Raw genomic sequence first — 24668 nt, forward strand, 5'->3', positions numbered from 1 at the left:
AGCATCTCCCCATTCCTGCCATCCAACCCTAGGCCCTGATAACCACCATACTACTGTATGTTTATATAAATTCCACTCTGATTTTTAGATTCCACATATGAGTGAAATCACACATTATTTGTTTTTCTCTGTCTGGCTAGTAATTCTTAGCCTAATGTCCTCTAGGTTTTTCCATGTTGTCACAAATGACAGAATTTCTTTCTTTTTGTAGCTGGATAATATTACTTTTCATTTATATATATACACACACACACACACGTAATATTTTTTATTATATATAAGTTGTATATGTACTTATATATACTTATAATTTTTCTATATACAATACATAATATACACATATAAAATATTTATGGTTATATATAATATATATATGTAGCATCTTCTTTATCTATTCATGCATCGATATACACATGTTATTTTCATGTCTTACCTACAATGAATAATGATGCCATGAATATAGAAGTGCACATTATCTCCTCAAGACACTGATTTAACTTCCTTTGGATATTTGCCCTGAAGTGGATCATATAGAGATTCTATTTTTAATTAGTTGAAGAACCTCCATACCTGATTTTTATTTCATTTCTGATTTTATTCATTTCAGTCCTCTCTTTGCCTTCTCCAGCTTCTAGAGGCCTCTGACATGCCTTGGTTTTTGGCCCTTTCCCCCATCTTAAAGCCAGCAGTGTAGTATGTCCTCTCATAGCTGACCTCCTGCCTCCCTCTTATAAGGACCCTTGTGATTACGTTAGATAATTCAGGATAATCTCCCCATCCTTAATTATTTGCATCTGTAAAAGTTCTTTTGCCATGTAAGTAATATATAATCACAGATCCTAGAGATTAGGATGTGGACAACTTGTCAAAAGAGAAGGAGTAGGCACTGTTCAGTCTATCACACAACTAAATATATATACAATAAATGATGCAACTCTGAAAATCAACTTTGGTGACCACTGTGGTAATAACTGTTTCTTGGAGGAATTAATAAGGGATGGTTGATTATAAAACTAGTAGGTAAAATTAAGTGAAAACAGAATTCTACCTAATTTTAATGTATCTCCCCACAAGGCACTTATAAATTACCAAAAGAAACATAATAACCTTATAACAGACAGCCCAAGTGTCCATCAATAGATGAATGGATAAAAAAAGGTAGTGTGTGTGTATAAAGATTTATGTGTTTTTATGTGTGTTTACGTATATACACTATATATAATGGAATATTACATGTACACATAATGTATATATACACTATATATATGCTATATATAATGGAATATTATTCAGCCATCAAACACAATGAAATCTTGCCATTTGCCATGACATTGATGGAGCTAGATAGTGTTACACTAAGTGAAATAAGACAGAGAAAGACAAATACCATATTATTTCACTCATATATGGAATTTAAGAAACAAAGCAAATGAGCAAAGGAAAAAAGTGAGAGAGAGAAAGAGAGAACCGAACCAAACCAAACCAAACCAAACCAAACAAAACCAAACCAAACAAAACACAGGCTCTTAACAATAGAGAACAAACAGATGGTTACCAGAGCGGGGACGGGCAGGGGGATGGGTTAAATAACTGACGGGGATGAAGGAGGGCGCTTGTTGTGATGAGCACTGGGTGTTGTATGGGTGTCGACTCACTGTTGTACACCTGAAACTAATATTACACTGTATATTAACCTACTGGAATTTAAATAAAAACTTAAGAAAAAAATCCTGGCAGGCACCAATATCACCAATATCACAATATCACATCTATGGTATTCATGACAATAAATGAATAAATTGAATGTAATCATGCATAAGTAAAACTTTAACTGAAAGATAATTATATTAAATAAATGGTCTATACTCTTCAAAAGTTTTAGGCCCATTAAAGACAAAGGAAGACTAAGAAATGTTTCCACATTAGAGCACAGTAAGAGATGTAGTACCTAAATCCAACTTGTGATCCTGAATTAGATCTTTTCTTCAGGAAATACTCCTATGAGCACTTAGAGGTAAGTATGTGTATTATTCTCCATATGTTGCAGAGAAATATTTAAAGTTCACAATAACATTACATTACTATAGACAGAAAATGATAACGCACCCAGGGTAAAGTGTTAACATTTGTGGAATCCAGTGAAGGTCTATGGTAAGTGTACATGCTATTTATCTTTTATGTAAGTTGTTCTTATTGTTGTTTTGCTTGTAAAATTATAATAAGAACAGGATGAATGTGAATTTGAAATTTGTATTATTTTTGAAATCACTTGATGTTGTCATGACATAACCAGTGACCAGCCAGCCCAATATTTGTCAAACATACAGAAGACATGACCCTGAAGCCAACAGAAGAATCGAGAATGAATGCACCTGCTATAAGCCAGAGCTGGTTTCTGTGATGACCTGGATGGCATGCCTGTGCTAGTAATCCTGTACTCTGAGGCACAACAGAGAAATAATCAGGCGTGTGTGTATTCTGCACAGGAGCAAGTATAAGATGAAGTGGGAAAAGACTGGGAGACACCTGTCTGGCTGAGGGGGAGAGATTTCCTGGGGCCAAACAGCAGCTGGCACATCAGTGGATTTGGCCACCAATGGCAGCTGGGAGAAGGCCAGATCTATCACTGGTTCTTCAGGAAGGTTGCCTGTGGCCCAAATCCATGCATGCTGTGTAAATGCCAATTTTGCAGAAGTTAGTTTGAAGTTTAGAGCTGGCAATGGTATGATGCCAGGGTTTCTAGTCTATCTTCAGTGTTGGTGACCCTAAAGGGACCTCCAGAGCTAAAAATCTACTGCCATTACTCTGATTTTGCCACATACAAGTTAAGCTTAGTCAAGTGCCCAACTATAGTTCAGGTCATGATCTCACAGTTTGTGAATTTGAGCCCCACATTGGGCTCTGTGCTGACAGTTCAAAGACTGGAGCCTGCTTTGGATTCTGTGTCTCCTCTCTCTCTGCCTCCTCCTCTGCTTACACTCTGTCTCTCTCTCTAAAAAATAAATAAACATTAAAAATTTTTTTAAAAACCCACTAAAGTTAGATACTGGGAGATTCTGGTACTACATGAGACATCCCAAACAGTAGATTTTCATAATGCAAGATGATTTGAAGAACCAAGGTATATTTGTTTTTCACTCTATGTGGTCCCAGGTATTCACTAAAAGTTTGTCTGTATGCTTGATTATTGTTCTTCATTTCTTGGACAGGAGGTAAGGAAAACTGAATATACACTGTATTGTTGTTTATACCTAATTGGCCACAGATCACAGGTATCACAAATCACAGGATCACAGATACATAAAGAATAAGAGAAAGTCAACAGAAACTGACAAAGTTTCAGCCACACAGGAAATGGAGGGGAAGTCTGGGATGCATTTTTCATCTTAATAATTTATGAAATAGGGTTTGAATAATCATATCTAAACTTTAAAGACCTAAAAAACTACAAATAAGATTTGGTTTACCATATAAAACTCAGATTTCCAGATTTTACTTTATAGTGAATTGTCCTTCATCTTCTCAAGCTGAATACAGCTGCCAGTTTATTGTTACTTACATAGCACACTTATTTCATAAGGATATGATTGGTAATAATATAGGTAACAAAACTACTACTTTTATAAAAATGCATTTCTTTATATGGAAAAGATATAAGTTGATTTTCATTATGTACTTTTAAATCTCAAACATTCAAATTAGATCAAGCTTAAAAAGAAAACTAACGTTTTCCATACAGCTTTTCTCACAAAATTTTTCTACTATATTCTTAGGTAATTCTTTCAAATACCCATTGGATTCATGAAGTCATTTCCAGAGCCTAGAAGTCTGTCTGTCTCAGATATTCCTTATTGCTCCTCAGGCTAAATTCTGCCCCAAGCACCTCTCCTAATGATCCCTGGCCTATAATGACTCTTACCTCACAGGCTATATCTCACAGCTCTTTAAGTGATTTCCATCTCTTATACACTTCCCACCACCTTGAGAAAGAAATACAAAATGCTTATGTTTGCTTCAGTATTTCAGAGACCTTCTCGCTATAATTCATAAAACATATTTTCTTACTGTTGCTATGGGGTATTAAAGAATACAGATGAAAATTCCTCTCTATATGAATTCAAAAAAGAATAACAGTATTAAAGAAAAGATTTGAGATACATCACTATGTCTTTAGCTAAACCAAAAATAGAAAACAAATTTTATAGCAAATTCTTCCTTAAAAGCAAGAAGTTAAAAGACAATAGGCTGGTTTTAAAAAAAGTATATCATCTTTTTATAGGAATTTCATTTCTTAATTTTCAATTAAGAATGGGATACCTTTGTTTTATTTATTGTACCACAGAAAATATTGATGCTTGATCTTGGTTTTACATGGATGTTTTCTCCACTGAAGATTGAATGGTATTTAGACAGACTTTAATTTATATCTGTGAGTCAGAGCTCTGTGGTTCTGAGAGACACACACTCCACTGGTGCTGACAGAGTGAGTAAATGGGAGAGTGGACGATTGATTGATGCAAACGAGTCTTGCTGGAGAGGTGCATTGCTGTCCTGTAAAGGCCATGAGTGCACGGGTCTCTCCCATCCCACTAGTCTCCTTATTTCCCCTCCTACATCTTTGTTTCTGAGTGTAGATTAGAGGGTTGAGGCTAGGTGTGACAACAGTATAAAAGAGGGCAATGAACTTGCCTTGATCTTGAGAATTTTCTGATGGTGGCTGCAGATATATGCACAAGATTGGAATGAAAAAGAGGGACACAACCATAAGATGGGCTCCGCATGTTCCAAAGGGTCTCTGAAGTCTGGTTGATGACTGCATCCTCAGCACAGCCCAGGCAATGGCACCATATGAGCTGAGGATCAGGATGAGTGGTATCAGAACAAAAATGGAGCTTGTGACCAGGAGGGTCAGCTCATTAGCACGTGTATCAACACGCGATAATCACAGAAGTGCTGGAACTTCACAGAAGAAATGGTCTACTTGGCGATGTCCACAGAGGGGGACCCAGAAGGTAAAGGAGGAATGAAGTGCTGAGTTGGTAAAGCCACTGACCCAGGAAGCCACAGCCAACAGGTGGCAAAAACGAGGGTTCATGATCACAGTGTAATGCAGTGTCTACAGACAGCTGCATAATGGTCATAGGACATGACCACCAGGAGGACATACTCTATGGTTCCCTGTGTAAGGGCAAAGTAAAGTTGAGTCATGCAACTGGCATAAGAGATGGGTCTTTTCTGGGCCCCAGAGATTGACCAGCAACTGAGGGATGGAGCTGGTGTGTAGCAGAGATCCAGAAAAGAGAGGTTTGAAAGGAAGAAGTACATGGGAGTGTGGAGATGGGCGTCCAGGTATGACAAGACAGTGGTAAAGAGGTTGCCTATCAATGTCGTCAAGTAGAGCATCAAGATAAGCACAAAGAGAACTACTTCCAGATGAGGCCAATGTGAAAAACCCAGTAGAATAAAGTAGCCTTCATAACTTTCATTTCTCCCCTTCATCATTCACTTTTTGTTACCTGAGGAAAGAATCACATACTTCCCAAAAACATAAGAAAATGCTCCAAGAATCACAGGTACACATGAAAAGGAAGCAAGCCAATTTAAAAGGACTACCACTGTTTAACTCTGGGACAATTTGGGCATTAATAGAAACTATACTAAGAAGTTGAGAGAAGTAAGAATCCACAAGCTCATAGTGAGATATAGATAGATAGATAGATAGATAGATAGATAGATAGATAGATAGATAGATATAAATTATTAGTGGAGAAGAAAAAATTATTCCTGCCAATAGGATTCTAATAATATGTATAGAAGGAATGGTAGAGTTAAAAAAGGTAAATAGATGCTAAAAACTAGTGACTCAAATATGATGAGAATCAGGATATTTACAGGCTCTAAAATACCTCCCCACTAATTACTTGTTAATTACAAAATGAAGAATAAACTTCACAAGAGAAAATGTGGATGGACATCACCATAACCAAGATTAGTCAATATTAACAACACCAGTGTTGAGACAAACCAACATCGTGCACCTACTGACATGGTGCTCTGAGCAGGACACAATGTCACTCAGTGACATTCCTGCCAAAAAAGCACAGCCTGATTCCAGCAAGGAAGACACATGAGAGAAACTCAAACTGAGACAAGCTGGACAAAATAGCTGTCCTGTACTCTTAAAAAATATTCTGTTAAATGAAGACAAATAAAGGCTGAGGAACTGGTCCAGACTAAGGAGATCAAAGAGACATGTTATCTAAGTGGGTGGCCCTGGACTGGGAAAACATAGCTAATAATAGCATATTTGAGAGTATTGAAGAAATACAATGATTGACTATGGATTAGATAATAATATTGTATTCATATTACATTTTCTATCTTGTCAACTCTGCTGTGTTATGTAAAATAAAATCCCTGTTCTTAGGAAATAAACATCAAGCGAAAGGGTAAAGGGACAGGATGTCTCTTTCTTACTCTCCAATGGCCAGAAAAAGAGATGATGATAGACAGGTAGGTAGTTAGGTAGCTAGGTAGGTCCGTCTGTAGCGGGATAGAAGACATCTTTCTAGGCACAATATAAACTACTGCTGGATCTGTAAATGGTTAATGGTGGTTCTTTGTACCACTTTTGCCACTTGTCTGTAAATTTGAAATTTCACCGGAATAAAAAATTTCACAAATTAAATATAAAATAAAAATGTTTCCACTTTTATATTTTATCCAGATATTTGTCATGTTATAGTAACATAGCTTCTTAACTGTCAATTTTTCATTATCCCAGGGTGATATCTGGGTAAACAGTAACTGGAAAATTCCTCACATAACCTCAGAATAAAATTTCCATGGAACAAATCATCTTTTTTTTTTATGAATAGCTTTAGTTTTCTTTTCAATATTTTCATGCTTTTTTTCCATTGATTTGATTATAAAAAACAGAATAATTGTAATCCCAATAATCTCTCATGGACAAAAAGTCATGATGAACAATATCAAATTTATTACCAATTTCAAAATGTTTTCTGTAGCACCCCTTTATTTTCAGGGGTTAAGTTCCAAGACCCCCAGTGGATTCCTGAAACCAAGTACCAAACCCTACACATACTATTGTTTTCTGATAAATACATGCCTATGATAAAGTTTAAGTTATAAATTTAGGCACAGTAAGAGATTAACAACTGTAATAAAAATAAAACAATTTATTGTAGTGAGAGCTATAGGACTATGGTGTATCTCTCAAATATCTGATTGTACTCACCCTTCTTCTCCTTGTGATTCTGTAACACAGATGATGTGACAAGAATGACCCAGGCATGTGACCTAGCGTTGAGCTGCCATTGACCCTCTGATGAAGCCTCAGGAGGATCATCTGCTTCCATAGGCCATGGTTGATCACAGGGTCACTGAAACTACAGAAAGTGTTACCTAAGATAAGGGGATGACTGTACACAGGGCAAAAATTCTGGAGCTTCAGTTAAATATTATTGTAGAAAGAAATTATCTTGTGATTGTTTTTTTGTACTCAGAACTTGTTTCTAAACTGAAAACTAGGGTACAAATCAAATAAAATTAAAAAAAAAACCAATGGACACCCATCAATTTACAGATACTTCTGGTATGAAAAAAGCTGGAAATCCTAGGGTTTTTTTTAATTTTTTAACATTTATTTATTTCTTTTGAGAGACAGAGAGAGAGCACAAACAGGGGAGGGGCAGAGAGAGAGGGAGACACAGAATCAGAAGCAGGCTCCAGGCTCCGAACTGTCAGCACAGAGCCCAGCGTGGGGCTGGAACTCATGAACCATGAGATCACGACCTTAGCTGAAGTCAGACCCTTAACCGACTGAGCCACTCAGGTGCCACAGAAATCTTAGTTTTGATGAACATATCTGTGACATGGACTGGGGAGAAAGTGGTAGAATGCCTCCCAGAGGACGTGTGAATGGAACTAAATTTTAAAAGACTTTTTAGGAAAAGGAAGATACAATTCTTTGAGAGAGCAAAGGAGGAAGAGTGTCAGGATGGAGGGAAATAAAAAGTAACTTGATCATAGGGTGTAAAGCTGAGTGTGTGTCTGTCATAGGCCTAACGAAGGTGTCCACATTATTTCTCTCTCCAAGGTGAGAACTGAGATAGTACTTGAATTCTGAGCATAATTTATAATTTCCACATATATTTTTTATTTTCCAGCTTCAGAAGAATTCTGAATATTTATTGAAACTACTGAATGGAGGGGCACCTGGGTGGCGCAGTCGGTTAAGCCTCCGACTTCAGCCAGGTCACGATCTCCCGGTCCGTGAGTTCGAGCCCCACGTCAGGCTCTGGGCTGATGGCTCGGAGCCTGGAGCCTGTTACCGATTCTGTGTCTCCCTCTCTCTCTGACCCTCCCCCGTTCATGCTCTGTCTCTCTCTGTCCCAAAAATAAATAAATAAATAAATAAATAAATAAATAAATAAATAAGAAACTACTGAATGGCTATTTACCTTTTAATATACTTTGCCTAGTGAGTCTTATTTTTGTTAAAAATGAGTCTTATTTTTGTTAATATACTTTGCCTAGTGAGTCATTTTTTTGTTAAAAAAATGTAAGCACTTTCATAAATAGTTACACCTCTTAGATTATTCTTTTTCTCTTGTGGGTTTTGAATCTGTCTTGGGAGAGATTGATGCTATCTTTTCGCCTACAGTGTGACAGGGCTCTGCCTCATTCAGCTTTGCTGCATGTGTCTCCACCTTCCACAGCCGGGTCTCCCTCACACTTCTTAATAAGCTACAGCAAAAACAGAAGGAAACCACAGCAGAGACACCTGTGGTTGCCTCTCAATTTGCTCACCTTCTATAAATACAACTCTTGAAAAAGATGTTACAAGTGGCTATTTGATTGAGTTGAAGCAGGAAAGTTAGAAACAGTTTGGTCCAAGGCTGTAAGACTGACTCAACTTCAACACTCTTAATCATTAACTAGGTGTTACATGAAGCTAAGCCACTTTCTACAGCTCAGAAACCATCCAGGATAATCACACAAGTGTATTGCTTAAAAATAAATTCCTTGTAAGTAAACAGAAGTTTAGTTCAAGGAATTATTAAGCAATGGGAGAGAGTAATTATAAAGATGTAGAGATCTGTAAAGGGTAACTTGGACCGAGATATAGTATCCAAGAAAATAAACTTGGAAAGGGGGCTCCCTCTCCATGGCTGAGGATCAGACCTCACCAAAGAGGAGTGGCTGCAGCCCACTGGGTGAAGACAGCTGCTTTGGCTGAAACAAACAACAGTAACAGATGGCAAATCATGAATCACTTCACTTAGGAGTCACTGCCATTTGAGGGATGAAGGAAAAATCCCGAGATTCCTTTTTAATTTCCCTAGAATGGGAGATAATACATCATGAGATATATGATCTCAAATGCCATTGCTCCTTCTAATGAAGATATAACTTTCTCCTTCTTTACACAGTTACCTGGACAACTTAGTGCATTAGCTGAAAGTGTAGCAGTGAGGTGTCTGTTGCATGGCTCATCCTTAGCATTCTACAGAACTTAGAAAGAGGAAGGAGATGAGGGATGAAAGGATACCAGACATGACTAGCAAAAAGTTAGAAACTTTATGGTTTAATTTTCTTCTTACGGGAAGAGAGAGAAATAAAGACTTTATCACTAGTTGCTTTGGTAGGCTATAGAATGAAATATCTTCTTCCTTTTTTTGAGGAAAGGGCACTATGGAGGAAAAGACATGAGTCTTTTCCCTTCTACAAATCACCGGCCAGCTTAATTTTTTCTTATTTTAGTTTTTTAATGCTCTTACCTAGTGCTTAATTACTACTTGCCCATCCTGTCTGTCCACATTCCCTTCATCGGTCTTCATGATCTACACCCTCTTTCTTGGTGGACCTATCTGACCTCTGGTTTTGAAATTGCCAATATAGATGGATGCCCATACCATACATTCTAATCCTCCATATCACCATAGGAGAACAGAGTCTGGAAATTACTATGATTATCATTGCTACAAAAGAGAGTCCTGTGTTAACCAAAAAGATTTGGTTTTGGTTGAAAGGAGGACCTCATTAGAGCATGCAGTGTATCAGGGGTTGGACCCTTTTCCTACTACAATGGGAGGCTTTATGGAAATAAAATAATTCCATTGACATGAGCCATTGGGAGGGTAAATCCCAGCGAGGCAATTATTGCCCTTCCAAGAGTTGTCCTGTTCAGAACAGTTTCTGAGGGATATCTTCCACATGATACCACACTGTTGTACTAATCTAACAATGAATCTACAGACCAACCATCACTGACAAACATGCTTTAAGCTGTGTCGCTAGGGAAGAGAATGGGTTGCCCTGAATTACCTGAAATTTCTTCTCCAATTCCTCATCATACTAAGGGCCAAATCTGAGGGATAACTTTTCAGAAATATTCCAATTTGGTGAAGTAAAGGAAGTATGAAACATTTTTTAAATGTAATACAAAAAGGCTACAAAAATTCTATCATGATTCACAGTCCATTAGTTCAAGCCCCATGTCGGGCTCTGTGCTGACACCTCAGAGCCTGAAACCTGCTTTGCATTCTGTGTCTCCCTCTCTCTCTGTCCCTCCCCTGCTCACTCTCTGTCTCTAAAAAGTGAATAAATGTTAAAAAAAATTAAAGCATGAGTTTATAAATTGATGAACACTTTTACATTTTACATTGTTTCTACCTAATCTATTCAATTTCTACCAAAGAAAATCTTGGTATAAAAATCATATTATAATAAGATTACATTTTAAAAATAGCAAGTTTTGGGGCACCTGGTGGCTCAGTTGGTTAAGCGTCTGATGTCTGTTCAGGTCATGATCTCACGGTTGGTGAGTTCAAACTCTGCACTGGCTCTGTGCTGACACCTCAGAGCCTGGAGCCTGCTTCAGATTCTGGGTTTCCCTCTCTTTCTTCCCCTCCCCTGCTCATGCTCTGTCTCTATCTCTCTCTCAAAAAAAGTTAAAAATAACAATTTTTAGAGACCAATGTGGTATTTCCTTTTCTATTTTATTTATTTTTTTAATTTTTTTAACGTTTATTTATTTTTGACACAGAGAGAGACAGAGCATGAACGGGGGAGGGTCAGCGAGAGGGAGGCACAGAATCTGAAAGGGCTCCAGGCTCTGAGCTGTCAGCACAGAGCCCGATGCGGGGCTCGAACTCACAGACCGCGAGATCATGACCTGAGCCGAAGTCGGCCGCTTAACCGACTGAGCCAACCAGGGGCCCCTCCTTTTCTATATTAAAAGAGTACCAGAAAATAATCTTTGGGTTTCAGTGGTTTTTTTTTTTTTTATCGTGAGAACTCAATAACAAAAACATATAAACATTGTCCACAGTGCTTAATATATAATTTGACAATACATGTTTGCTCCTATTACCGTTATAGTGAATATTAATTTAAACTGCGATTTTAACAATTAAACATTATTCCTTTATTATTCTTTATTGTATGTATTCAAAATATTAAGAATAAAACACTGACATTCTTACAACTCAGAATCATCAACTATTACTAATATCATATTTACTTCCAACATTTTAACGCACAAAATATCACAAATAAAGTCTATGTCCACTTTAACTACCTCTTTCTGACCAGACGCCTAGCTCAAAAATAACCACTATCATGAGCTTGGTGTTTATAATTTCAGTTCACTGTAATATATATGAAATATTATTTAAATTTAAATATTAATATTACTAAATACATATATATTTATACCATGTTTTCCTACTTTATTGGGGAAGAATTTAACCAGTGATACAATATTAGCAGAATTCACTCAGTCACCAAAATCTGAGAAATGTCTAACCACCTGCGCTGTAGAAGATTATATATTACATATATATTATATATTCTTCATGCTCAGTTACCAGATTTGTACGATAATTTTTTGCCTTTGCCAATCTATTGGGTGCTAGCTGATGTTAAAGATTTTATATGCAATATTATGAACTTGTTGGGACAACATGGATGGCATTAAATGATCTAATTACAGCAAAGTATTTCTAAAGCAGCAGATGTCAACTTTTTGTTTTTCCTCCAAAAACAAGAGATCAAGCATACTGGAAGTGCATGACTTTCAAAGTAACTTCTGGCAGAAATATGGGTTCTGACTCCATACTCAGACTCAAAGGTAAGAAACCAATGCAAAACATTTTAGTTATAAAATCATTATGGCTAGGAGGAGTTCAGATGGCAAAGAAGTAGGGAGACCTGGGGCTTTCATTGTTCCTCAAACACAAATATATTGAGGTCAGATCACTAGGAACCCCCAGGAAATCAATCTGCAGAGTGGAAGAAGGATCTCCACAGTCGGAGGGAGGCAGCATGGTAGTTGCGAGGTGCATGGACCACGCAGCAGTGGGACTGTTTTTCTGGGACAAAGGACATCAAACATAACATGGAGAGTTTCTACCCAGGAGGAAGGGACTGGTTTCACGTGGTGCCTGGTCCTTTAAGGTTTTGAGTTTTGAATCCCAGCCACGTACCAAAACAAAAACAAAAACAAAAACAAAAACCCAGGAAAATCTTGGCACAGGGCAAGCTGACTCACCTTGCTATTCTGTGGGGCTACCTGAACAGTGGGGGGTATGAGATCCCCTGTCTGGGGATGAAATAGGTGACACCCTCACAACACTAACACGTGAGACTTCCTAGAACAGCACAGTGGCCTGCAGTGGAAGCAGGACCCTCTTAACAGAACCCCACCCCGCCGCCTGATAAACGCTCTGTACTGGGACAAGACTGATTCTGAACCAGTGAATCAGGCCGCTCCTCCAGGCCAGCACAAACAACACTACACATGCACAGAAAATAGAATGCATCAAAACATCACCTGCAGGATCCTGGGAAGATGGCAGCATAGGAGGACGCTGGGCTCACAGCGTGTCCTCCTGATCACTTAGATTCCACCTACACCTGCCGAAATAACCCGGAAAACTGCCAGAAGACTAGCAGAATGGAGTCTCTGGAGCCAAGCACAGACGAGAGGCCCACGGAAGAGGGTAGGAAGGGCGGCGAGGCGGTGCGCGCTCCACGGACTGGCAGGAGGGAGCCGGGGCGGAGGGGCGGCCCCAGCCAAGCAGAGCCCCCGAGTCTGGCTGGCAAAAGTGGAGGGGCCAGACAGAGTGTGTTCCGACAGCAAGTGGGACCTGACATCTGGAAGGTTATAAGCTAACAGCTCGGCTCGGAAAGCGGGAAGGCTGGAGGACAAAGGGAGGGAGAGTTGTTGAGCCCCGGATGACAGAGCTCAGCTTCGCGGGGTACAAAGGTGCTTGCCAGTGCCATCTCCCTCACCCATCCCCAGCCAAAATCCCAAAGGGAACCAGTTCCTGCCAGGGAACTTGCTTGCACCCCACGAACACCCAACGCTGTGCTTCTGCAGATCCATCCCTCCTGTGGGTCTGACTCCCTCCCGGTGCCGCAGGGACCCTCCCAAAGCAGATCTCCGAAGGAGAAGCGAGCTGAGCCTGCCCCTCCCGCCCCTGTGTACCTTGCCGATCCACCCCAGCTAATATGCCAGATCCCCAGCACCACAAGCCTGGCAGTGTGCAAGTAGCCCAGACGGGCCACGCCACCCCACAGTGAATCCCGCCCCTAGGAGAGGGGAAGAGAAGGCACACACCAGTCTGACTGTGGCCCCTGCGGTGGTCTGGAGACAAACATCAGGTCTGACTGCGGCCCACCCACTAACACAAGTAATTCAAGACAGCACAGGGAAGTGCCCTGCAGTCCCACACCACTCCAGGGACTATCCAAAATGACAAAATGGAAAAATTCCCCTCAGAAAAATGTCCAGGAAATAACAACAGCTAATGAACTGATCAAAAATGATTTAAATAATATAACAGAAAGTGAATTTAGAATAATAGTCATAAAATTAATTGCTGGGCTTGAAAACAGTATAGAAGACAGCAGAGAATCTCTTGCTACAGAGATCAAGGGACTAAGGAACAGCCAGGAGTGGCTAAAAAATGCTATAAACGAGTTGCAAAATAAAATGGAGACAACTACGGCTTGGATTGAAGAGGCAGAGGAGAGAATAGGTGAACTAGAAGATAAAATTATGGAAAAAGAAAAAGCTGAGAAAAAGAGAGATAAAAAAATCCAGGAGTATGAGGGGAAAATTAGAGAACTAAGTGACGAACTAAAGAGAAATAATCTACGCATAATTGGTATTCCAGAGGAGGAAGAGAGAGGGAAAGGTGCTGAAGATGTACTTGCAGAAATAATAGCTGAGAACTTCCCGGATCTGGGGAAGGAAAAAGGTATTGAAATCCAAGAGGCACAGAGAACTCCCTTCAGACGTAACTTGAATCGATCTTCTGCACGACATATCATAGTGAAACTGGCAAAATACAAGGATAAAGAGAAAATTCTGAAAGCAGCTAGAGATAAACGTGCTCTAACATATAAAGGGAGACCTATAAGACTCGTGACCGATCTCTCTACTGAAACTTGGCAGGCCAGAAAGGAATGGCAGGAGATCTTCAATGTGATGAACAGAAAAAATATGCAGCCCAGAATCCTTTATCCAGCAAGTCTGTCATTTAGAATAGAAGGAGACATAAAGGTCTTCCCAAACAAACAAAAACTGAAGGAATTCGTCACCACTAAACCAGCCCTACAAGAGATCCTAAGAGGGATCCTGTGAGACAAAGCACCAGAGATGCAAGCTACAAGCATGAAACTTACGGACATCACAATGACTCTAAACCCATATCTTTCTATAATAACACTGAATGTAAGTGGACAAAATGCACCAACCAAAAGACATAGGGTATCAGAATGGATAAAAAAACAAGACCCATCTATTTGCTGTCTACAAGAGACTCATTTTAGACCTGAGGACACCTTCAGTTTGAGAGTGAGGGGATGGAGAACTATCTATCATGCCACTGGAAGTCAAAAGAAAGCTGGAGTAGCCATACTTATATCAGACAAACTAGACTTTAAATTAAAGGCTGTAACAAGAGATGAAGAAGGGCATTATATAATAATCACAGGGTCTATCCACCAGGAAGAGCTAACTATTATAAATGTCTATGCGCCAAATACAGGAGCCCCCAAATATATAAAACAATTACTCACAAACATAAGCAACCATATTGATAAGAATGTGGTAATTGCAGGGGACTTTTACAGAAATGGATAGATCATCTAGACACACGGTCAATAAAGAAACAAGGGCCCTGAATGATACATTGGATCAGATGGACTTGACAGATATATTTAGAACTCTGCATCCCAAAGCAACAGAATATACTTTATTCTCGAGTGCACATGGAACATTCTCCAACGTAGATCACATAGTGTGTCACAAAACAGCCCTTCATAAGTATACAGGAAATGAAATAATACCATGCATACTTTCAGACAACAATGCTATGAAGCTTGAAATCAACCACAGGAAAAAGTCTGGAAAACATCCAAAAGCATGGAGGTTAAAGAACACCCTACTAAAGAATGAATGGGTCAACCAGGCAATTAGAGAAGAAATTAAAAAATATATGGAAACAAATGAAAATGAAACTACAACAATCCAAACGCTTTGGGATGCAGCGAAGGCAGTCCTGAGAGGAAAATACATCGCAATCCAGGCCTAACTCAAGAAACAAGAAAAATACCAAAAACAAAATCTAACAACACACCTAAAGGAAATAGAAGCAGAAAAGCAAAGACAGCCTAAATCCAGCAGAAGAAGAGAAATAATAAAGATCAGAGCAGAAATAAGCAATATAGAATCTAAAAAAACTGTAGAGCAGATCAACGAAACCAAGAGTTGGTTTTTTGAAAAAATAAACAAAATTGACAAACCTCTAGCCAGGCTTCTCAAAAAGAAAAGGGAGAGGACCCAAATAGATAAAATCATGAATGAAAATGGAATTATTACAACCAATCCCTCAGAGATACAAGCAATTATCAGGGAATACTATGAAAAATTATATGCCAACAAACTGGACAACCTGGAAGAAATGGACAAATTCCTAAACACCCACACTCTTCCAAAACTCAATCAGGAGGAAATAGAAAGGTTGAACAGACCCATACCCAGTGAAGAAATTGAATCAGTCATAAAAAATCTCCCAACAAATAAGAGTCCTGGACCACATGGCTTCCCTGGGGAGTTCTACCAGACATTTAAAGCAGAGATAATACCTATCCTTCTCAAGCTATTCCAAGAAATAGAATGGGAAGGAAAACTTCCAGACTCATTCTATGAAGCCAATATTACTTTGATTCCTAAACCAGACAGAGACCCAGTAAAAAAAGAGAACTACAGGCCAATATCCCTGATGAATATGGATGCAAAAATTCTCAATAAGATACTAGCAAATCGAATTCAACAGCATATAAAAAGAATTATTCACCATGATCAAGTGGGATTCATTCCTGGGATGCAGGGCTGGTTCAACATTCGCAAATCAATCAACGTGATACATCACATTAATAAAAGAAAAGAGAAGAACCATATGATCATGTCAATCGATGCAGAAAAGGCCTTTGACAAAATTCAGCACACTTTCTTAATAAAAACCCTTCAGAAAGTCGGGATAGAAGGAACATACTTGAACATCATAAAAGCCATTTATGAAAAGCCCACAGCTAACATCATCCTTAATGGGAAAAACTGAGACCTTTTTCCCTGAGATCAGGAACACGACAGGGATGTCCACTCTCACCACTGTTGTTTAACAGTGTTGGAAGTGCTAGCATCAGCAATCAGACAACAAAAGGAAATCAAAGGCATCCAAATTGGCAAAGATGAAGTCAAGCTTTCACTTTTTGCAGATGACTTGATATTATACATGGAAAACCCAATAGACTCCACCAAAAGTCTGCTAGAACTGATACATGAATTCAGCAAAGTTGGAGGATAAAAGATCAATGTACAGAAATCAGTTGCATTCTTATACACTAATAATTAAACAACAGAAAGACAAATAAAGAAACTGATCCCATTCACAACTGCACCAAGAAGCATAAAATACCTAGGAATAAACCTAACCAAAGATGTAAAATATATGTATGCTGAAAATTATAGAAAGCTTATGAAGGAAATTGAAGAAGACAAAAGAAATGGAAAAACATTCTGTGCTCATGCATTGGAAGAATAAATATTGTTAACATGTCAATACTACCCAAAGGTATCTACACTTTCAATGCAATCCCAATCAAAATTGCACCAGCATTCTTCTCAAAGCTAGAACAAGCAATCCTAAAATTTGTATGGAACCACAAAAGACCCCGAATAGCCAAAGTAATTTTGAAGAAGAAGACATCACAATCCCAGACTTTAGCCTCTACTACAAAGCTGTAATAATCAAGACAGCATGGTATTGGCACAAAAACAGACACATAGACCAATGGAATAGAATAGAAAACTCAGAACTAGACCCACAAAAGTATGGCCAGCTCATCTTTGTCAAAGCAGGAAAGAACATCCAATGGAAAAAAGACAGTCTCTTTAACAAATGGTGCTGGGAGAACTGGACAGCAACATGCAGAAGGTTGAAACTAGACCACTTTCTGACACCATTCACTAAAATAAACTCAAAATGGATAAAGGACCTGAATGTGAGACAGGGAACCATCAAAACCTTAGAGGAGAAAGCAGGAAAAGACCTCTCTGACCTCAGCCGTAGCAATCTCTTACTCGACACATCCCCAAAGGCAAGGGAATTAAAAGCAAAAGTGAATTACTGGGACCTTATGAAGATAAAAGGCTTCTGCACAGCAAAGGAAACAACCAACAAAACTAAAAGGCAACCAACGGAATGGGAAAAGATATTTGCAAATGACATATCGGACAAAGGGCTAGCATCCAAAATCTATAAAGAGCTCACCAAACTCCACACCTGAAAAACAAATAACCCAGTGAAGAAATGGGCAGAAAACATGAATAGACACTTCTCTAAAGAAGACATCCAGATGACCAACAGGCACAGGAAAGGTGTTCAACGTCGCTCCTTATCATCAGGGAAATACAAATCAAAACCACACTCAGATATCACCTCACACCAGTCTGAGTGGCCAAAATGAAGAAATCAGGAGACTATAGATGCTGGAGAGGATGTGGAGAAACGGGAGCCCTCTTGCACTGTTGGTGGGAATGCAAACTGGTGCAGCCGCTCTGGAAACCAGTGTGGAGGTTCCTCAAAAAATTAAAAATAGACCTTCCCTATGACCCAGCAATAGCACTGCTAGGAATTTACCCAAGGGATACAGGAGTGCTGATGCATAGGGGCACTTGTACCCCAATGTTTATAGCAGCACTCTCAACAATAGCCAAATTATGGAAAGAGCCTAAATGCCCATCAACTGATGAATGGATAAAGAAATTGTGGTTTATATACACAATGGAGTACTACGTGGCAATGAGAAAGAATGAAATATGGCCCTTTGTAGCAACATGGATGGAAATGGAGAGTGTTATGCTAAGTGAAATAAGCCATACAGAGAAAGACAGATACCATATGGTTTCACTCTTATGTGGATCCTGAGAAACTTAACAGAAACCCATGGGGGAGGGTAAGGAAAAAAAAAGAGGTTAGAGTGGAAGAGAGCCAAAGCATAAGAGATTCTTAAAAACTGAGAACAAACTGAGGGTTGATGGGGGGGGGGAGGGAGGGCAGGGTGGATGATGGATATTGAGAAGGGCACCTTTTGGGATGAGCACTGGGTGTTGTATGGAAACCAATTTGACAATAAACTTCATATATTGAGAAAATTTAAAAAAAGCATCACCTGCAATTATGACAGTAATAGAACCAGGCTTACATAATTTTTTCTTTCTTTTTTTTTTTCTTTTGGAACCTGGCCCATAGTTTTTGTTTGTTTGTTTGTTTCATTGTTTGTTTGTTTTTTCCCCTTCCTTTCCTTTTTTCTTTCTCTCTGTCTTCTTTTTATTTTTTCCTGGAGCAGCTTCTTTTTTTCTCTTTCTTTTTCTTTTTTTTAAATTTTTTTCAACATTTATTTATTTTTGACAGAGACAGAGTACGAGTGGGTTTGAGGGGCAGAGAGAGAGGGATACACAGAGTCCGAAGCAGGCTCCAGGCTCCAAGCTGTCAGCACAGAGCCTGATGCGGGGTTCGAATTCACAAACCCTGAAATTATGACCAGAGCCCATGTCAGACACGCAACAGACAGAGCCACCCAGGCGCCCCTTTTTCTTATTTTTTTCTTTATTTTCTTTGTTTTTCTTGAGAATCAGGCTTACGCTTTTTTGACTGAGTATGTTTTATTTCTTTTCTTACTCTCTCAATCTCATTCGCACTCTCTCTCTTTTCTGCATTAAGCTTTTAAAATTCTTTTTCAGGCCTGTTTTAACCAACCATCAAAGCACACTTAGTTAATGTTCCAAACACTCCCCACTTCCAGCAAGAAGGACTTCTGCAGAGGAATGACCAGGGGAAAGAGCAGCCAAAACACAACAGTAGAATGCACACAGCATACACCAGAAACACTTCCTACACTGCCAGGTCCTGAACAGGATATATATATAACCCTAACGCTAACCCTTTTTAATATAGCATTATTCTCAGGTGCAGGAAACATAACAATCTTTCAAAACAAGTGAAAGATAGAAACCTAGCCAAAATGACAACACACAGGAATTCTCCCTAAAAGAAAAGTCAAGAAGAAAACACAGCCAGGGACTTGCTCAAAACAGATATAAGCAATATATCTGAACAACAATTTAGAACAGTAGTAATAAGAACACTAGCGAGGTTTGAAAAAGGCTTGAAACATTTTCTACACAGATAAAAGACCTAAAACCTAGTCAGGCTGAAATAAAAAAAATTGCTATAACTGAGATTCAAAACCAACTAGATATAGTCACACTGAGGACTGAAGAAGCAGAGGAGAAAATAGGTTATATAGAAGAAAAATTGTGGAAAATAAGGAAGCTGAAACGAAGAGGGAAAGGAAACTATTGGATCATGAAGGGAGACTTGGGGAACTCCGTGATTGCATCCAGGGAAAGAATATCTGTATCACAGGATCCCAGAAGAAGAGTGTGATAAAGGGGCAGAACGTTTATTGAACAAATTTTAGCTGAGAACTCCATGGATCTGGGGAAGGAAACAGGCATTCAAGTTCCAAGAGGCACAAAGGACTCCCCCCAAAATCAACAAAAACAGGTCAACACCATGACACATCATAGTAAAATGCGCAAAATACAAATGTAAAGAGAGAATTCTGAGAGCAGCTAAGGATAAAAGGTCACTAACCTACAAATGTAGGCATATAACATTGACAGCAGACCTGTCCATGAAACTTGGCAGGCTGGAGGGAGTGGCAGAAAATATTCAATGTGATGAATGGGGAAAATATTTAGCCAAAAATTCTTTATCCAGCAAGGCTGTCATTCAGATTAGAGGGAGAGGAGTGTGTGGATGGCTCAGTTGGTTCAGGGTCCAACAGGCTCAGGTCATGATCTTGTGATTCATGGGTTTGAGCCCTGCATAGGGCTCAGTCCTGACAGCTCAGAGCCTGCAGTCCTCTTCAGATTCTGTGTCATCCTCTCTCTCTGTCCTTCCCCTGCTCACTCTCTCTCTCTCTCTCTCTCTCTCTCTCTCACACACACACACACACACACACACACACACACACACAAATAAATAAACAGCAGGGCCAAGATGGCGGAACAGCATGGAAGGGTTTTTTTTGTTTTTGTTTTTGTTTTTTGCATCTCTCATCCCTGAAATGCAGCCAGATCAACACTAAACCATCCTGCACACCTAGAAAACAGATTTGAGGATTACCACAACAATCTGCACAACCTGAACCACAGAACTCAGCAGATGCATGGTGCACAGAGGTGAACTGGGGGAGAGAGAAGCCCTGGAGGGCAGGGAACTGTTTTTGCTTGTGGACAGGATAGGGAGAATACGCCAAAACCACTCCCCTCAATCCAAAAGCATCTGGAGATAAAGTGGAAAAGTGGAAACAGCTGCAGGGACTGAACTAAAAAGGAATAAAGTAGAGGGTTTAAATTCCATTAAGACTCTATAAACAGGGGAGAGCAGAGTCTGAAACTCCACAGTTTGATACCTGGCGGTGCTCTGGTGGGAAGGCAAATCCCCAGGAGCAGAGTGGGGTCTGGGGGTCTTTGGGCCATACAGGGAGAGGCAGTTCCCCTGCTGGGAGGACATTGGGTTAAAGGCTGCGTGGCCTCCCCACAGGCAAAGTTCCCAGCAGATCCCAGAGTGCAACCACATTCGCTGGTGCTGGATGAAGGTCCTTAAGGGTGAAGCCTGGTACCAGATGTGTTGTGATTTTCCATAATCCCTGAAACGCTGCTACTTCATGATCATGTGAACTTTTTCTAGGGTGGGCTGGCACCCAGTCGCTGGGTATCAGCAGCAGCACAGTCTGGCAAATGTTCCTGGGTGCAGCCAGCAACCTGGATTGCTCAGCAAGCTCTGCCCCCAGAGGATCTCAATGGGTCAAAGCTGCAGACCTCTGAAGTGAGGCGTGGAGAAACACAGCACCATTTGAGATAAAACTCAGGAATGAGGTGCTGTCTGGCAGGCTGACAGCTTGGTCACGGACAATGTAGAAGCCAGGAGTGGATGGAAGCCGGAGACAAAGGGTGGGTGCTTGATTGCATCTCAGGAGAGTTTGGATACTAGAGACTGGCCAGCTGGGTGATGCCATTTTCACCCCTCCTGCACATGCGCATACATGCCTACATGCACCACAGCAATCCACCCCAGTAAGCTAAGCAAAGCCATCTAGTGGAGAACAGAGCCATTGCACTAAGCCCCACCCAACTGGGCCAACAGCAGTCTTGAGGAACACAAGTCTCTCCACCTGCTTAGTTTAGGGAATTTAAAGTGCTTCATAGCCTGACTACTACGGTAAACCAGATGTAATTTCCATTGTATTTTATTCTGTTCACTGGTCCTACTATTCAATTTTTTTCTTTCTTTCTTTTCTTTTCTTATTCTTGAATAAAGAAAGAGAAAAAAATTTTATTTTCCATTTTTATTAAAAGATTTTTTATAATATTTTTCTACTGTATTTTTTACTGTTTTATAAATTTTTTAAATTCTATTTTATTTTCATCATTTCATTTTATTCTATACTATTGTATTTATTTTTTTCAAATTTTCACTTTCTTTTTCTTTTTTCCCTTTTTTATATTTTCTTTTTTCTTATCTTTCCCTTTTTTTCTCTAATCTATTAAGCTTCTGTCAATAACCAGACCAAAACACACCTAGGATCTAGCAAATTTATTTGATTTCTTTGCGTTGTTTTTAATTTTTTAATTTTAATTTTTTTACTTTACTAATTCCTTTTCTTCCTTCAAAATTACAAAATGAAGGAATTCACTGCAAAAGAAAGAACAGGAAGAAATGACACCCAGGAAGTCAATCAACACAGATAAAAGCAAGATGTCTGAACCAGAAGTGAGAATCATGATAATAAGAATATTAGCTGGGGTTGAAAATAGATTAGAATCCTTTTCTGCAAATATAAAAGATGTAAAAGTTAGTCAGAATGAAATAAAAGATGCTATAACTGTGCTACAATCCCGAATGGTTGACACAGGGGCAGGGATGGATGAGGCACAGCACTGAATCAGCGACACACAGAGGACAAACCTAGGGAGAGTAATGAAGCAGAAAACAGGAGGGAGACCAAGGCAAAAGAGCATGAAATAAAAATTAGAGAACTCAGTGACTCATTAAAAAGGAATAATATCAAAATCTTAATGGTCTCAGAAGATGAAGAGAGAAAAACGGGTAGAAAAGTTATGTGAACAAATCATAGTGGAAAACTTCCTTAACCTGGGAAAAGACAGACATCAAAATCCAGGAAGCAGAGAAATCCCATTAGATTCAACAAAAATCGTTCATGAACAAGGCATATAGAAGTCAAATTCACAAAGTACACAGACAGGGAAAGAATCATGAAAACAGCAAGGGAAAAAAAGTCCTTAACCTGCGAGGGAAGACAGATCAGGTTCACAGAAACTTGGCAGACCAGAAAGGAGTGGCAGAATATATTCAATGTGCTAAACTGGAAAAATATGCAGCCAAGAATTCTTTATCCATCAAGGCTGTCATTCAGAATAGAAGGAGAGATAAAAAGTTTCCCAGACAAACAAAAATTAAAGGAGTTTGTGACCACTAAACCATGCCTGCAAGAAATTTTAAGGGGGACTCTCTGAGGGAATAAAAGATGAAAAAAAAGGACCAAAAGCAACAAAGACTAGAAAGGCCCAGAGAACTAGAAAGACCAGAAACTCCAAGTCTACAGGCAACATAATGGCAATAAATTCATATCTTTCAGTACTCACTCTAAATATCATTGGTCTAAATGCTCTAACCAAAATACATAGGGTAACAGAATGGATAAGAAAACAAGATCCATCTATATGCTGTTTGCAAGAGACCCATTTTAGACCTAAAGACACCTTCAGATTGAAAGTACGGGGATGGAAAACCATCTATCATGCTAATGGTCACCAAAAGATAGAGTAGCCATACTTATATCAGACAATCTAGATTTTAAAATAAAGACTGTAACAAAAGATGAAGAAGGGCACTATATCATAATTCAGGGGTGTATACACCAAGAAGACCTAACAATTGTAAACATTTATGCTCCAAAAATGGAAAACCCACATATATAAATCAATTAATCACAAACTTAAAGAAAAACATTGATAATAATACTATAATATTAGGGTATTTCAAAACCCCACTTGTATCAATAGATCATCTAAACAGAAATCAACAAGGAAATAATGGCTTTGAATGACACTGGACTGGATCAACTTCACATATATTCAGAACATTTCATCCTAATGCAGCAGAATACACATTCTTCTCCAGTGCACATGGAATGTTTTCCAGAATAGATCACATACTGGGACACAAATCAGCCCTCAACAAACACAAGATCGTGATCATACCTTGTATATTTTCAGACCAAAAACTACGAAACTTGAAATCAACCAGAAGAAAACATTTGGAAAGATAACAAATACGTGGAGAAGAAAGAACATCCTACTAAAGAATGAATGGACTAACCAAGAAGTTAAAGAGGAAATTAAAAAGTACATAGAAGCTAATGAAAATGATAACATCACAGCCCAAAGCTTCTGGGATGCAGAAAAGGCAAAGGAAAGTATATAGCAATCCAGGCCTTCCTTAAGAAGGAAGAAAGGTCTCAGATACACAATCTAACTTTACACTGCAAAGAGCTGGAAAAAGAACAGTAAATAAAATAGAAAACTATCAGAAGACAGGAAATAATAAAGATTAGAGCAGAAATCAATGCTATCAAAAAAAAAGAAAGACAAAACAAAACAAACAAACAAACAAACAACAACAATAAAAACAGAACAGATCAATGAAACCAGAAGTTGGTTCTTTGAAAGAATTAACAAAATTGATAAATCCACAGTCATAGCCAGTTTAATCAAAAAGAAAAAGATAAGGATTCACATAAATAAAATCATGATAGAAAGAGGAGATATCACAACCAACACTGCAGAAATACAAACAATAATAAGAGGATATTATGAGCAATTATATGCCAATAAAATGGGCAATCTGGAATAAATTGACAAATTCCTAGAAAAATATCAACTACTAAAACTGAAATAGTAAGAAATAGAAAATTTT

General features: G+C 38.9%; 1 pseudogene; it reads right to left on the reverse strand.

Annotated features, from left to right (window-relative positions):
* Positions 1-4434: 4434 nt before the first annotated feature.
* On the reverse strand, positions 4435-5502 carry LOC144616295 (olfactory receptor 2J3-like; annotated as a pseudogene).
* Positions 5503-24668: the final 19166 nt, after the last annotated feature.

Source organism: Panthera onca, chromosome B2, assembly GCF_046562875.1.
Source record: "Panthera onca isolate mPanOnc1 chromosome B2, mPanOnc1 haplotype 2, whole genome shotgun sequence".
Classification (NCBI taxonomy): domain Eukaryota; kingdom Metazoa; phylum Chordata; class Mammalia; order Carnivora; family Felidae; genus Panthera; species Panthera onca.